General features: G+C 37.9%; 1 long non-coding RNA gene across 1 annotated transcript; it reads right to left on the reverse strand.

The window, feature by feature from the left end:
* Positions 1 to 1,822: 1,822 nt before the first annotated feature.
* Positions 1,823 to 6,673, reverse strand: LOC147582089 (uncharacterized). Its single transcript, XR_015250563.1, has 2 exons — positions 6,447 to 6,673; positions 1,823 to 3,999 (listed from the first exon to the last, which is right to left on the reverse strand). It is a non-coding gene; the product is annotated as an uncharacterized LOC147582089 (long non-coding RNA).
* Positions 6,674 to 13,566: the final 6,893 nt, after the last annotated feature.

Genomic DNA, 13,566 nt, shown 5'->3' on the forward strand with positions numbered 1-13,566 from the left:
AACGGACTGCCTTGTGCCCATCTCACAGATGCAACAATTACCGACATTTTACCATAATTACTCTGTGTCATTTTTCAACAACATTTAGGCAATCCCCCAACACCAACTGAGCGATGCCCAACTCCACTGAATTCTGATACTACCCATTTGAAGCACAGATGCCATACATGGGTCAAGAGCTCACTCCCACAGGACCGTCCCCACTTTAGATGCCAGCGCATATGGGGTCCCCAGGTTACCTGCACTTCTGCTTAGCCAGCTACAAATTTGGGACATCTCAGGCTACCTCCCCCGGGTTCGATAACTCACTAGAATGACAAACAGAACTCAAGAAAGCGCCTTGTTTATGATCATCACTTTATGACAATAGACGCAACTCAATAACGGCCAAATGGAAGAGAGGCACAGGATAAAATTTGGGGGAACAGCTTCCATGCCACTCTTCTAACCTATCAAAGTGTTCACCGATCCAGAAGCTTCCCTGAACCTTGTTTCTCTAGGATCTTTGTATGGGGTTTCATGATACAGACATGATTGATTAAATCGTCAGCCATTGGTGATTGAACTCAATTTCCAGTCCCCTTTCCCTCCCTGAAGGTTGGAAGTGAGGCTGGAAGTTCTAACCCCCTAATCACATGGTTAGTTCCTCTGGTGGTCAGCCCCCATCTTGAAGCCATCTAAGACACCCCCACGAATCACCTCACTAGCATAAACTCAGGTGGGAGCGAGAGGGATTTTTTTTTGTTAATGACAAAAGACCTATCACTCAGGAAATTCCAAGAATTTTAGGAGCTTTGGTTTAGAAATAGGGGACAAAGACCAAATATATGTATTTATTGTACTGCATAACCTACATATGCCTTATTTGTATTTTTTATCAATTACTCCATTTATTTTGCTGTAGTATTTTCAGGAAAATCCTTTACATCACATTATTATACCCTTAAATAAGGACATTTCACTCACAACCAAAATACTGTTTTTATACTAAGTGAACAATAACTTTTAGTATTACCTAATACTCTCTCCCTACTCAGAGTCCCCTAACCATCTCAAAATGTCTAACAGGTTTACATGTTGCTATTTGTTGTAATATATTTTTAAGTCTTTTTTATTCTAAAAGAGTCTTCCTGCCTTCTTTTCCCTTCTTTTCCATGCCATTGACTTATTAAAGAAATCAGGTTAGCTGCCCAAAGAATCCACACTGTTTGTTTCTTGATCATATATTACTTGTTCCTCAATCTCTGTCTTTTCTTTAAACAAGAAGCTTGAATTGCAACACAGAAGTTTAAGGGTGTCTGTGTAGCTTAATCGATTAAGGGTCCGATTTTGGCTCAGGTCGTGATCTCGTGGTCAGTGGGTTCGAGCCCTGTGTTGGGCTCTGTGCTGACAGCTCAGAGCCTGGAGCCTGCTTCAGATTCTATGTCTCCCTCTCTCTGTCCCTCCCCTGCTTGTGCTCTCTCTCTCTCTCTCTCTTTCAAAAATAAATAAACATTAAAAAAAGAAAAGAAAACACCCAAGTTTATGTGCAATATTTTTAAAGTAAATACTTGTTAGATGGTATCATTTTCTCAGAAAGCGTTTAATTTTAAATTTATTTTTTTTTAAATTTTTTTTAACATTTTATTTTATTTTTGAGACACAGAGAGACAGAGAATGAACAGGGGAGGTGCAGAGAGAGAGGGAGACACAGAGTCTGAAACAGGCTCCAGGCTCTGAGCTGTCAGCACAGAGCCCGACGCGGGGCTCAAACCCACGGACCGTGAGATCATGACCTGAGCTGAAGTCGGACGCTTAACCAACCAAGCCACCCAGGCGCCCCTTAATTTTAAATTTAATTTATTTTATTATTATTTTTTCTAGGGTGTACCATACTTTTAATCCTGGGAATTGCAATGGTAAATACCATATGTCTTAGTCTCACCATTAAAGATCTTACAGCCTCTCTGGGGAGAAAGGCATTGTGGGGGAAGAAAAATAATTTCCCCTCTATCTTTCTAGGCTTTATTACACCCCTGTAATAAAAAGACAGATTAAGAGAAGAAAGACATACAGTTTTTATAACATATGTACCCCCTGTGTATGATACCCAGGAAGAGCGGTAAGTGTTTGAAATAGCCCAGGCCATCACTTGTTGGGACGAGCACTGGGTGTTGTATGTAAGCCGATGTGACAATAAATTATATTAAAAAAAAAATGAAACAGCCTAGGCTGTCATGGTAAAATCATCTCAACCAAAGCAAAGCAGTATGTTGGGGGTTGGGGCACCACCTCCGGGAACTTATTAGAAAGCACAGTAAACAAAAGTATGCTTATTATGGAGAGTTAAGTCTTTGAATTGTGCATTGATCAGAGTTTCTAGAGATCTGGCCACCCTCTCTTCCCTGGACAGTGAGGGAGACGCCCTTATAAATGGAGGCTTTCCTTATGTGTTTATGTGACTCTTAAGACGGGTAACTTCTATTTGGTTATCAGAGCTTCTCCCGTGTCTGTAGTTTCTTAAAAACAACAAGCTGAAAATAATCCTTATGCCAAAAGAGCGCATTTTGAAGTGACAAATTCTGATCCCCTTTGGCGTGTATACCAATCGATATAATAGTATAAGGACCATGGAGGATTTGTTGGGGATATAAATTCTGATGGGGCGTCAAGGCTGCAAGAGGAAGTGATAAATGAACTGCTTCTGGAGGGAAACATAGGTTTTGCTAGTCAAAGGAAAGAGAGTGTGGAGAAGTATCTTCCTTTTCCTAGCCTGCTCAGTGATGCTAAGCAAGTTCCAGCCGACGGTCTCAGCCGCCTGAGGTCCAGCTTTGGCTCACTTCTTCAGGCCCTTTTCTTCTGTTCTTCTGTTCTGTAGCTGGGGTCTGTGAATTAAACTGACAAAAGACAGATTAACAGGAAAAAAGGTTAATTTTACATGCATATGGAGGCTTCACAGAAAAGTAAAGACCCCAAAGAGGTGGTTTGACCCAAGAGCTTATATAGCATTTTAACAAACTGTAATCAAGGACAGAGAAGTGAATAGGTAAAGGAAAGCAGAGATTGGGGCTTCTAGGGAGGTAAATTGTGAGCAGGTGACTAAGAATGATTAATAAGGTTTGTCATGCAGATCAAAGTCATCTCAGATGCTAAGAGTTGTCTCCTAAGAGGAGGACACCTTTACAAATGTAAATTTCCTTCACAAAAGGTAATTTTGTGCCCCGGCTTTTAGGCAGAGATAGGACCCAGGTCTCTTGTGTATGCAGTTTCTTTTTCTTTTTCTTTTTAATTTTTTTAATGTTTTATTTTTGAGAGAGAGACACACAGGGCCTGAGCGGGGGAGGGACAGAGAGAGAGCGAGACACAGAATCCGATGCAGGCTCCAGTCTCTGAGCTGTCAGCACAGAGCCCAACGCGGAGCTCGAACCCATGAACCGCGAGATCATGACCTGAGCTGATGCTTAACTGACTGAGCCACCCAGGTGCCCCTGCAGTTTCTTAATTGCCTTCAGCTCAAAATAAGCCTGATGCCAAAGTGGCATATTTTGGGATGTCACATTCTGATCCCTCTCACAAACAAGGGAGTCAACACAAGAAAGGAAAAACCAACCTAGATGGACAGGCAGGGAGGGGATGGGCTAAATGTTACAACTAAGCACGAAACTTCTCAGCAGCCCCGTAAGAGTTCGGAGAGGAGGCCTCTGGTACTTTTGTACAGAATCCCCCTTCTAGGCCCTACGTGATTGCACAGGTGTGACTGCTACGGCAGTAGAGAGATCCCAGATAGCAAAAGCCGCGGGGAAAGAATCACATTGCTGCATGGTGTTGGCCGTCACTGGCCGATAGACTAGACCAGGTGGCAAAGTGAGCATTCAAGAGCACCCAGCTACAGAGGGAGGCGTCGAACTCATCTCTCAGAGCCCTCTCACCTCAACAGTCCTGGTACCCCCGAGTGGAGAGCTCTGGCTGTACATTCAGAGTTTGCTTGGAATCTTCAGGTGGCGGCAAAGAGTATGTGCTCTGTCAGAAGGTACTTGATTAAAAACACACAAATGAAAAACCAGCCCAAGCTGCAATCTACCAGGAGTGTAGGACGCTCAGTGAGGAAACATTTACCAAGTGTGATATGGGAGTATGGGTTCCGCTGGACTCTACGGAAGCAATAGATGTGTTGCTGAAAGACTGAGAACACCATATGTTAGTATTATGAACTCCAAAGGATTTTTTCCCAAGAACAGAAACTCTTACCAGTAAATTAAGTGGGTGTCAGCAGAAACAATTGTTTGTGAAGTATCTATCAGGAGTTGTTCATAGACAACTATCTACAGAGATTGGTAGAAGTCAAATATGTGTCAAATATATATATATATATATATATATATATATATACACACACACACACCATATAGAAGTCAAATATGTGTGTGTGTGTATATATATATACACACAGTATACACACACACACACACCATATAGAAGTCAAATATGTGTGTGTGTGTGTATATATATATATACACACACAGTATACACACACACACACACCATATACCATATATACACCATATACATATATATATATATATATAATCAGTCAGCAAATGTTATTAGACACCTCTTTCATGCTTCTGTACTCATTAATTTTTTCCATGCATATTTCACTATCTAACATACTATGTAATTTATTCATGTAAGGTATATTGCTTATTGTCTTGCTAAGGCATAAGCTCTTTTGCATCTGTGTTTAGTGATTGCCTCAATTCCTAGCTCAGACTCGCGCATATTGTAGGCAGTAGAAAAGACTTGTTGAATGAACGAATGAAAGGTGATGGTGCTGGGTTTCTGAGCATCAGAAATTACCCCTAATGTGATAAATTACATTAACAAAATGGAGGAGGGCCTGATATTTAAATCCAAATTGCAATTTGTGAATTAATGCAATCTTTTCTGGATTAATAGGAAAGACGAGAAGTTCGTTGAACAGAGGGCAGTGGGTAGGTCCTTTTAGAGAGCAGATCAACACCAGCAGTTGGCGTGGTGAACAAAAGCACAAAATATTTCCATTCTTTCAGACTATTTTCATCTGGCAGGGTGCTGCAAACAGAATTTTTTTTTGTTTTCATTTGGGGATTTTTCTAGTTAGATTGTTAGAACTAGTTTCACTTCATTTGCAAAACCAGTCGGTGAAAACTTATGATCTTTGATTATTAGGATAACAGTTTTAGAACTGAAGAAACAGATTGACTTTAGACTGTAGATTATTAACACCTTGACATCAGTGACCCAGTTTCTCAGGGTGAGCACACAGAAGACGCTTTCATCTGTATTTCTTAAATGGAACCAAATAACTTGTCCCTAGTTCATAAATGGAAGGGTCAATATTTGAAAAAGGTCCTTTCTCTTTCCAATGCCCAGGCTGATGATAATCATGATTGCTGAAATTTCCTGACTGTTACCTATGTGCTAGGTACTGTTCTAAGCACTTTGTATTTTATAACTCTAGTTCCAGGTGAGAAGGAATTTGAGTCCAGGCTGTTTTCCTCTAAGCCTTTGTGTTGTTAAGTTTGCATTTTCATGCCCCTGAGATTGGTTTTTTATACATAGAAAACACATTCAGAAGTTGCATCTTGCCTTAAACAATTGGAATTCAATTTATTAAAGTTACAGATTCACAAAACCTAGGTCTTCCTTAGGATTTTAGTTTCATCTTGTAAATTTATGCTTCATTTATAAATCTAACAAATGTTAGCAATCTCTGTATTTTTATGAGGTTGACATTTCTTATTATCTTATTTTGGAAAATATCAAATATACACAAAAATCGAATGAACAATATAATGCCTCCACATGTCCTCACCACTCCATTTCAATGATTATCAACTGATGGTCAATTTATTTCCTCGGTACTCCCACTCATTTCTACTCTGTTATTCTTATGACCTAATTCTCATTATCATATCATTTCATTTTTAAATACATCAAGATGTATGCTAAACAGGTAAGAATTCCTTTTTAAAGCATAACCCCTGTTTCATTACTATACATAAACAAAACAGCCGTAAGTTATCAATATCAAGTGTCCAGCCTTATTAAAATTTCCAGTCGTCTCTTAAAGGCCACCTCTTAAAAAACATCTTTTCTTGTGTGAATCAGCATTCAATAAGGTCTGTCCATTGTGATTGTTTGATAGGTGTTTTAAGTTTATTTTAACCTGTAGGCTGTCTCAACCTTTCTTTTTCCTACAATTCGTTTACATTGAAGAAAATGGATTATTTGCTTCACGGTCCCTTCTTTGCTGTCGTAAAGTTTACATTTGACATAATTATTCAACTGCATTGTCTCTCAAAGCAAATGCAACAATCTCAAAATAATATTGTCATGACCAATAGCATCACTTTAAAACTTTTACACGTATTTGGGGGTGGGACCGGTTCTTTTTGTATCCCACTGTGAATAAAAAGTCAACTCACTGTGCTTCCCCATCACTTGAATTTCTTGTTCTCTTGTGGATTTGACACAAAAGTGGACTTTCAATGAAGTCCATCTGTTTCATTTCACTTTTATTAAAAAAATGAAAGTTCAACTGAGTAAGTCGGAAGGCCTAACTGGTTTTGTCCAGCAGTTCAAGAATCGGGCAGCATCCCGTCTAGCAAGTTGACAGGGGCTGAGGAGCTGTACAAAACGAAAGACTTCTATAGGCAGAAGTGGGTTGGGACAAGGAAATTACTAGTAAAAGAAAGGAATTGTTTCAGGCAAGGTTCCCTTCCTTTGGGGGAAGGGCAGGACTCTTTCATGCTGCTCACCTCCCTAATGCTAATCAGGAAATTCCAGATTGACTGGGTAAAGGTCACATTCTTGCAATTAAGTCTCGGTTTGTTGTCAGAGGGGCAAGTGGCCCCATTTGGACCCTGTGGTTTCTTTTTTCTCTTCTTTTTAAAAACACTTTCTATTATTAGTAATTGATAATTTAAAATTAAATTGTTTTAAATTGTGTAAATAATTTGCATGATTTGAGAGTCAAACCTACAAAGCAATTCCCCATAGGTACCCATTTTCTTTTGATTTTATGGTTTATCTTCTGAAGGAGTTCCGAAGGAACCTCCCCCAAATGTGCCATTTGGCATGTGGATTACTTTGAACTGAAGTTAGTCAAGGTCCAAAGGCCTTAGGAGGATGTTTACCTCCTCCTTAACTGCCTAAAAGAATTTAGATCGAAGAGCTGGTCCAGGACAGAACTATCACTAGGGATAACGACAGAGAATGTGGGTTAGGTGTGGTAGGGCAGAGGTAGGCTCAGTACAACCAAGAGAGCAAATTGCTCTCTGTGTCCCATTGTCTGCAAGGCATAACAAGTATTTGTTTACAAACATCAGCTCTTCCTAACTTCCTTAAGTTGTTTTTCTTTCCTTTGAAATCTCAGGCCCCCAACCCCTTCTCTTTAGCTCAGAATGGCATATAAACTTCAATTGCCTGATTACCTTGGGGGTCTCATATTCTTATGGGGGCTCCTGTATGTATGTAATTGTTTTTCTTCTGTTAATCTGTTTTCTGTCACTTTAATTAATAGAGCAGTCAAAAGAATCTAGAAGGGTAGAGGAAAATTTTTTTTCTCCCCTACACTTCCATCATTTGCTTTTTACAAATATAAGCAGGTAGGAACTCCTACTCATATGCTCTTTACTTAAAAATAGCACACTACTGGGGCACCCGAGTGGCTCAGTTGCTTAAGCAACAGGACTCTTGATTTCAGCTCAGGTCATGATCTCACAGTTTGTGAGTTTGAGCCCCACATCCAGCTCTGCAATGACAGTGTGGAGCCTGCTTGGGATTTTCTCTCTCTGCCCCCCACCCCAATAAATAAATAAATAAATAAATAAATAAATAAATAAATAAACATTTTTAAAAATAGCACACTATTCACCTTTTTCTTGCCTTGCTTTTTTCATATAGCATGTCCTGGGTATCAATTCTTCTACAGAGCTTCATGTTACTGAACCGTGTTTCAGAATTTATTTATCCAATGCCCTATTGACAAACATTTGGGTCATTTCCATGTTTCTGCTATTATAATTAATATTGCAAATAATAATCTTGAAATCATAGTCTTGTCTTCCTTCCTTCCTTTCCGTACTTTGCCAGTGTATCTTTGGGATATATTCCCAGAAGTGAAATTGTTAAGTCAAAGCTTAAATGCACATATAATTTTGTCAGATATTTCCAAATTCCCTTCTATAAAAAACGTACCATTTTTTATTTCCATAAACAATATATGAAAGTACCTGGTTGCCTAAATAAAGCCTTGTCAACTGGATTTTTGTCAAACCAACACATTTGAATTTGCTACCTAATAGATAAGAAATGATAATCTGAAACAGATTTCCTTTGTTATAACTGAAATTGAGCAACTATTCATATAATTAAGTCCTTATTTTTTCGTGTGAACCATTTGCTTTATTCTCTTGTCTGCTTTGTATAAAATTGTAGTTATTTAAAAGATTTTTGAAGCTTTATATGTGTTAGGGATATACACTAACATAATTTATTGTTACATAAGGAACTAATGTTTTTGCCGGTTTGGCTTTTATCCTCTTTGTTTATGCTATCTTTTCCTTTGCAAAGGTTTCTTTTTATATATATACAGTTTATTTTTTCTTATGGTTCTTTTGAATTTTGAATAATAGGAAAACATTTTCTAACCCTAAGTTCTAGTAGAAATTCACTCATGTTTTTATCTAGTACTTGTGTTTTAATGTTTTTACACTTAAATGTCATCCATTTGGAATCTATCCTGGAGTGTGGTATAAGAAACAGATACCTTTTAATTTTTTTCATATTACTACCCAGTTATCTCCATGTTACTTACCAAAAATGTTGATCTATTCTCCACTGATTTGAGAAGATGTTTTTACCATATGCTACATTTGCCCTTGTAATGGTGTATCTTTCTTTGTTTGCTCCCCAGTTTCATTGGTTTGCCCATCTTTTTATGCACCAATATCGCATTTGAGATTTACAAAAACTTGGTAGTATGTTTTAGCCTCTGAAAGGGCTAGCCTCTCTCACAATTCTTTTCTTCCAGGATTTTTCTGGTGATTCTTGCTTGTTTCTACTGCCAAATGAATTTTGTAATCCACGTGTTTAGCTTGAGGAAAAAAACATCAGCTGTGATTCTTATCGGATTGCATTATATTTATAAGTTGATTTAGAAAAAACTGGTGTCTCTGTCCAGGGACATAGGTGACTTCCTTTTTTTAAGTCTACTTTTGGGTCTTGCAGGAATTTTCTTTAATATGTGAATATATACTAATTATAGAAAATTATGTGATAGTAGTTATATATTATATTAACATTCTATTTTGTTACACTAATAAATTTAAAAATTCCATATACAACCTTAGCAACAGAGTCAGAGTCACTAAAAATGGAATAAGAGGTGCAAAATCCAATGCTATGTAACATTTTGTTTGAAGTATTAGTCATTGCAAATGTTACATAGCAATGGATTCCTTGAGCATCTTTGTGTGGAATTGATAGACATCACTTTTCTTATTACTAATTTTAGCAGCTTGGGTATTAAGGTTATGTATGTAATTTTTATACATGCCAAGGAAATATCCATCAATTCTTATTTTGTTGTTTTATTCTTATAGAAGTGAATTCTGGCAGGTGCCCTTTTCGCATCTCTGGAAATAATCAAATAATTTTTCTCTTTCAGCCTATTAGTTTGATTAATTGTGTAAATACAACTCCTCATATTGAAACACGTTTACATTCCTTAAAAAGTGAACATTTTTTGATATATAATATCAGTTTCAGGTGTACAACATAGAGATTTGACAATTGTATACATTACTCAGTGCTCCCCTTGCTAAGTGTAGTTACCCTCTGTCAGCAAAGATATAATGTTCTTGACTATATTCCGTATGCTGTACTTTCCATTCCCATGACTTATTTATTTTATAATTGGAAGTTTGTCCCTTAATCCCCTTCTATTTTACTTATCCCCCATCCCCCTTCCTTTCTGGCAACCATCAGTTTGCTCTCTGTATTTACACCTTTTCTTGTCTTGTCTTTCTTTCTTCTTCTTCTTCTTCTTCTTTTTTTTTTTTTTTTAGATTCTACATATAGGTGAAATCATATAGTATTTGTCTTTCTTTGTTTAACTTATTTCACTTAGCATATTACAGTTAGGTCCATCCATATTGTTGTGAATAGCCAGCTTCCTTGCTTTTTATGGCTGAGTAATATTCTGTTTCGTACATACATATATATATATATATATATATATATATATATATACCACATCTTCTTTATCCATTCACCTATTGATAGACACTTAGTTTGCTTAAATATCTGGGCACATGGTTTTAATGTATATTTTTTAGTGAACTGTTTGCTCAAATTGTATTGAAGATTTTTAATGTGATTAGTCCGTTCTGATTTTTTGTTTCATTTTGTTTTGCTTCTGTGCAATGTCACCATCTTTTAGTATCGATATTATATTTACTTTATAAAATGCAATTAGAACTTCTCCTTATTTTTAAATATGGAATCCTTAATATTACCATAATTGAAAAATATGTATTTGTTAAGAAGCACTTTTACTATTCCAATGAACTAAGTTTGCCTAGCTATCAAAGAAGGCAGATAACTTCTCAAGTTAACTATGTAAGACGCTTTGGCTATGAGTGAGGGTTGAAGCTATGTGTCAGACTCTCAGAGCTATTTTTTCTCATTTCAGAAGATCGGATAGCATATAGTGAACGCTCAAAGACATTAGATATTGTGATAAGACGGCCAAAGAAACATGAGGCTGATGAAAATCATGAATCTGAAAACAAAATCAGTATACGCAGTGCAGCAATACGATGAAATATTTGAAACTGGGTTTATCCTGGAAAGTCCTGGGTGTTTAGTTATAGATTTTATAGACCCCCTAAGGTTTAATTGACTTTAACATTTGTTGTATAAGGAGAAGAGAAGAAAAAAACATGAACTAACATTGAGAGCACTTACTAAGCATGAAGCTCTGTGCTCAGAGTGTTTCTTACTTGATATTATTGAATTCAAACCAAGAACCCGTGGGGATAGTTATTAGTTATTAACACTATTTTCGGGTGACAAACTAAGGTTTGGGCTTGCAAAGTAACTTTTAAAAGCTAACTTTCTAACTCTTAAGTTTAGGGAGTGATCAAGAAAAAATTGAAAGAGAAATGGACATTTGGTTACAAAGCCCACTTTTAACTATGGCATTAAGAACTTTTGCATTTCTGAGATTATTGGGGCAGTATATATCAGGAGCAGAAAATTTAGAAAACAAAATGAGAAAAAAAGGAAATGAAAACCTGAAATCTCATCATTTAAGGAAATAAGTTTTGAATATATCCTTTCAGAACTTTTCCTGCGTAAATTCATTCACACACACACACACACACACACACACACTTTTTTAGCAAAAGTGGGAACATTATACACATAGCGTTTTGTTAACTTTTTTTGACTTAATAATACATGGAGGATTTTTAAGGTTTTCGAGATTCTGCTTTTTAAAATTTAATAACAGAATTTTTCCTCTGGCTCCGATGTGCCCATATGCACACGTGGGTATCTTTTTCGTGGACCCTGATGACTGGGCTTGCTTCCTAAGGCATTGCTTCTTAAGGGTTTGTGCATATTTTATCAGTAAGAGCAAAAGGGTTGAGGACAGATGGCTAAAGCAGGACCTGGCAGAGGTAGGTGGTCAATAAATGTTTGCTAAGTGAATTAAAGAATGCATGATGAATTACATTTTTTAAAAAATGTAAATGCTATCACTACATCTTTTTAGCAAGTTAGGAAGGACGCAAGTTCCTGGGGATGGGGCCACTGCTGAGAAGCGATTGTGATTATATTATGGTTTCAGTGCAACTGTTTCTGCTCTTGAGAGTGAAATGATAAAGGAGTTCAATAGTTCTTGTGTGAAGAAGCGGATTTCAGTGCCCTCTTTGTGCTGCTCTGCGTCTCCAAATCTTACTCAGCTAACAGTCTACTAGTAGACAAGCAGGCAGACGTCATACGTTGGCACATTCAGAATAAGAAAATATGGAGATGAGCAAGTAACATGAAAAATGCTTAAGCTCACTTATATCCAAAGAAATGTCAATGATTATAAACACCTAGGTGCAAAATTGTTGTACACGGGCAGTAGAAATTTTGTACTGACAAATTCCCTTCCAAAAAGGCAGGACACGTTCACACTCTTCCCCATGGTAACAATGGCCGTTTCTCCACATCCGTGACAGCTTTGGATCTTTTTTGTTTCATTAATGTAATAGGGGAAAAAAAAAAATCTATCTTGAGTTTCATTTTCTTGATCATAAGTGTGGTTGGATGTCTTTGCACATTGTTGGGGACAAATTCTTTTATTCCACTCTTCTAGGTTCTTTAGCTGGTTTAATGATTAAATTGATAAAGACAGAGGAACAGGAAAAAAGCAAAATTTAATTTCATACGTAGGGGAGCCCTATACCCACATGAGATGCAAAGGCAGTCAGGGAGTTGGGGCTTATATGCCATCCTGAGCTAAGGAATGGGGTAGGGGCCTGGGGCTTCCTAGTGGAGGAGCGTGTCACGGGAAGGTAAGAAGAGGTTTATTCGGTAGTCAGATGTTTGCCTGTCCAACAGGTAAGTCTTTCAGGTAAAAGTTATCTCTGGTAGTATCTCCCTTTCTGGGCCTCTATGTAAATTCTGTTTGGCAGTTAAGGGAGAGGTAAAGTTTTCCTTGAATCCGCTAAGTCTGGACTGCCTTCACCTCAAATTAGTCCACGTGCCAAAGTGGCACATTTTCGAGTGCCACATCCTGCTCCCTTTCAACATCCTCTTGGGCCACCTGCATCGTGTGAACTCGTTGTGGATATCTAATGTTCATTTTCTGTCTCACTCTTTTCTTTTTCTTATTAATTTGTACAGTTAAAAAATAGTTAAGGTCAGGGGCGCCTGGGTGGCTCAGTCGGTTGTGCATCCAACTTAGGCTTAGGTCATGATCTCACGGTCTGTGCGTTCGAGCCCCACGTCCGGCTCTGTGCTGGTAGTTCGGAGCCTGGAGCCTGCTTCCGATTCTGTGTCTCCCTCTCTCTCTGCCCTGCCTCTGCTCACACTCTGTCTCTCTCTCAAATATAAATAAACATTTTTTAAAAAAATAGTTAAGGTTATCAACCATTGGTTGGTCATTTACTCTGCAAATATTTCCACCAAATGTAAACCTTGTCTTTTACCTGGTTGATGGTGCCATACAAACATTCAGCATTCTTAATGTCACATTGTCAAGACTTTCTCCTTACCTTCTTGGCCATAATTATGCTTAACTTTAGAGTATCTTTTCTCTTTTCTCTTTTTTTAATTTTTTAACACTTATTCATTTTTGAGAGACAGACACAGAGCACGAGTGGTGGGGGAGGGGCAGAGAGAGAGGGAGACACAGAATCTGAAACAGGCTCCAGGCTCCAATCCGTCTGCATGGGGCCTGATGTGGGGCCCGAACTCACAAACCATGAGATCATAACCTGAGCTGAAGTCAGATGCTTAACCGACTGAGCCACCCAGGCACCCCTA

This window comes from Puma concolor, chromosome B1 (genome assembly GCF_028749965.1).
Source record: "Puma concolor isolate L17-30 chromosome B1, mPumCon1.1.hap2, whole genome shotgun sequence".
NCBI classification, from domain to species: domain Eukaryota; kingdom Metazoa; phylum Chordata; class Mammalia; order Carnivora; family Felidae; genus Puma; species Puma concolor.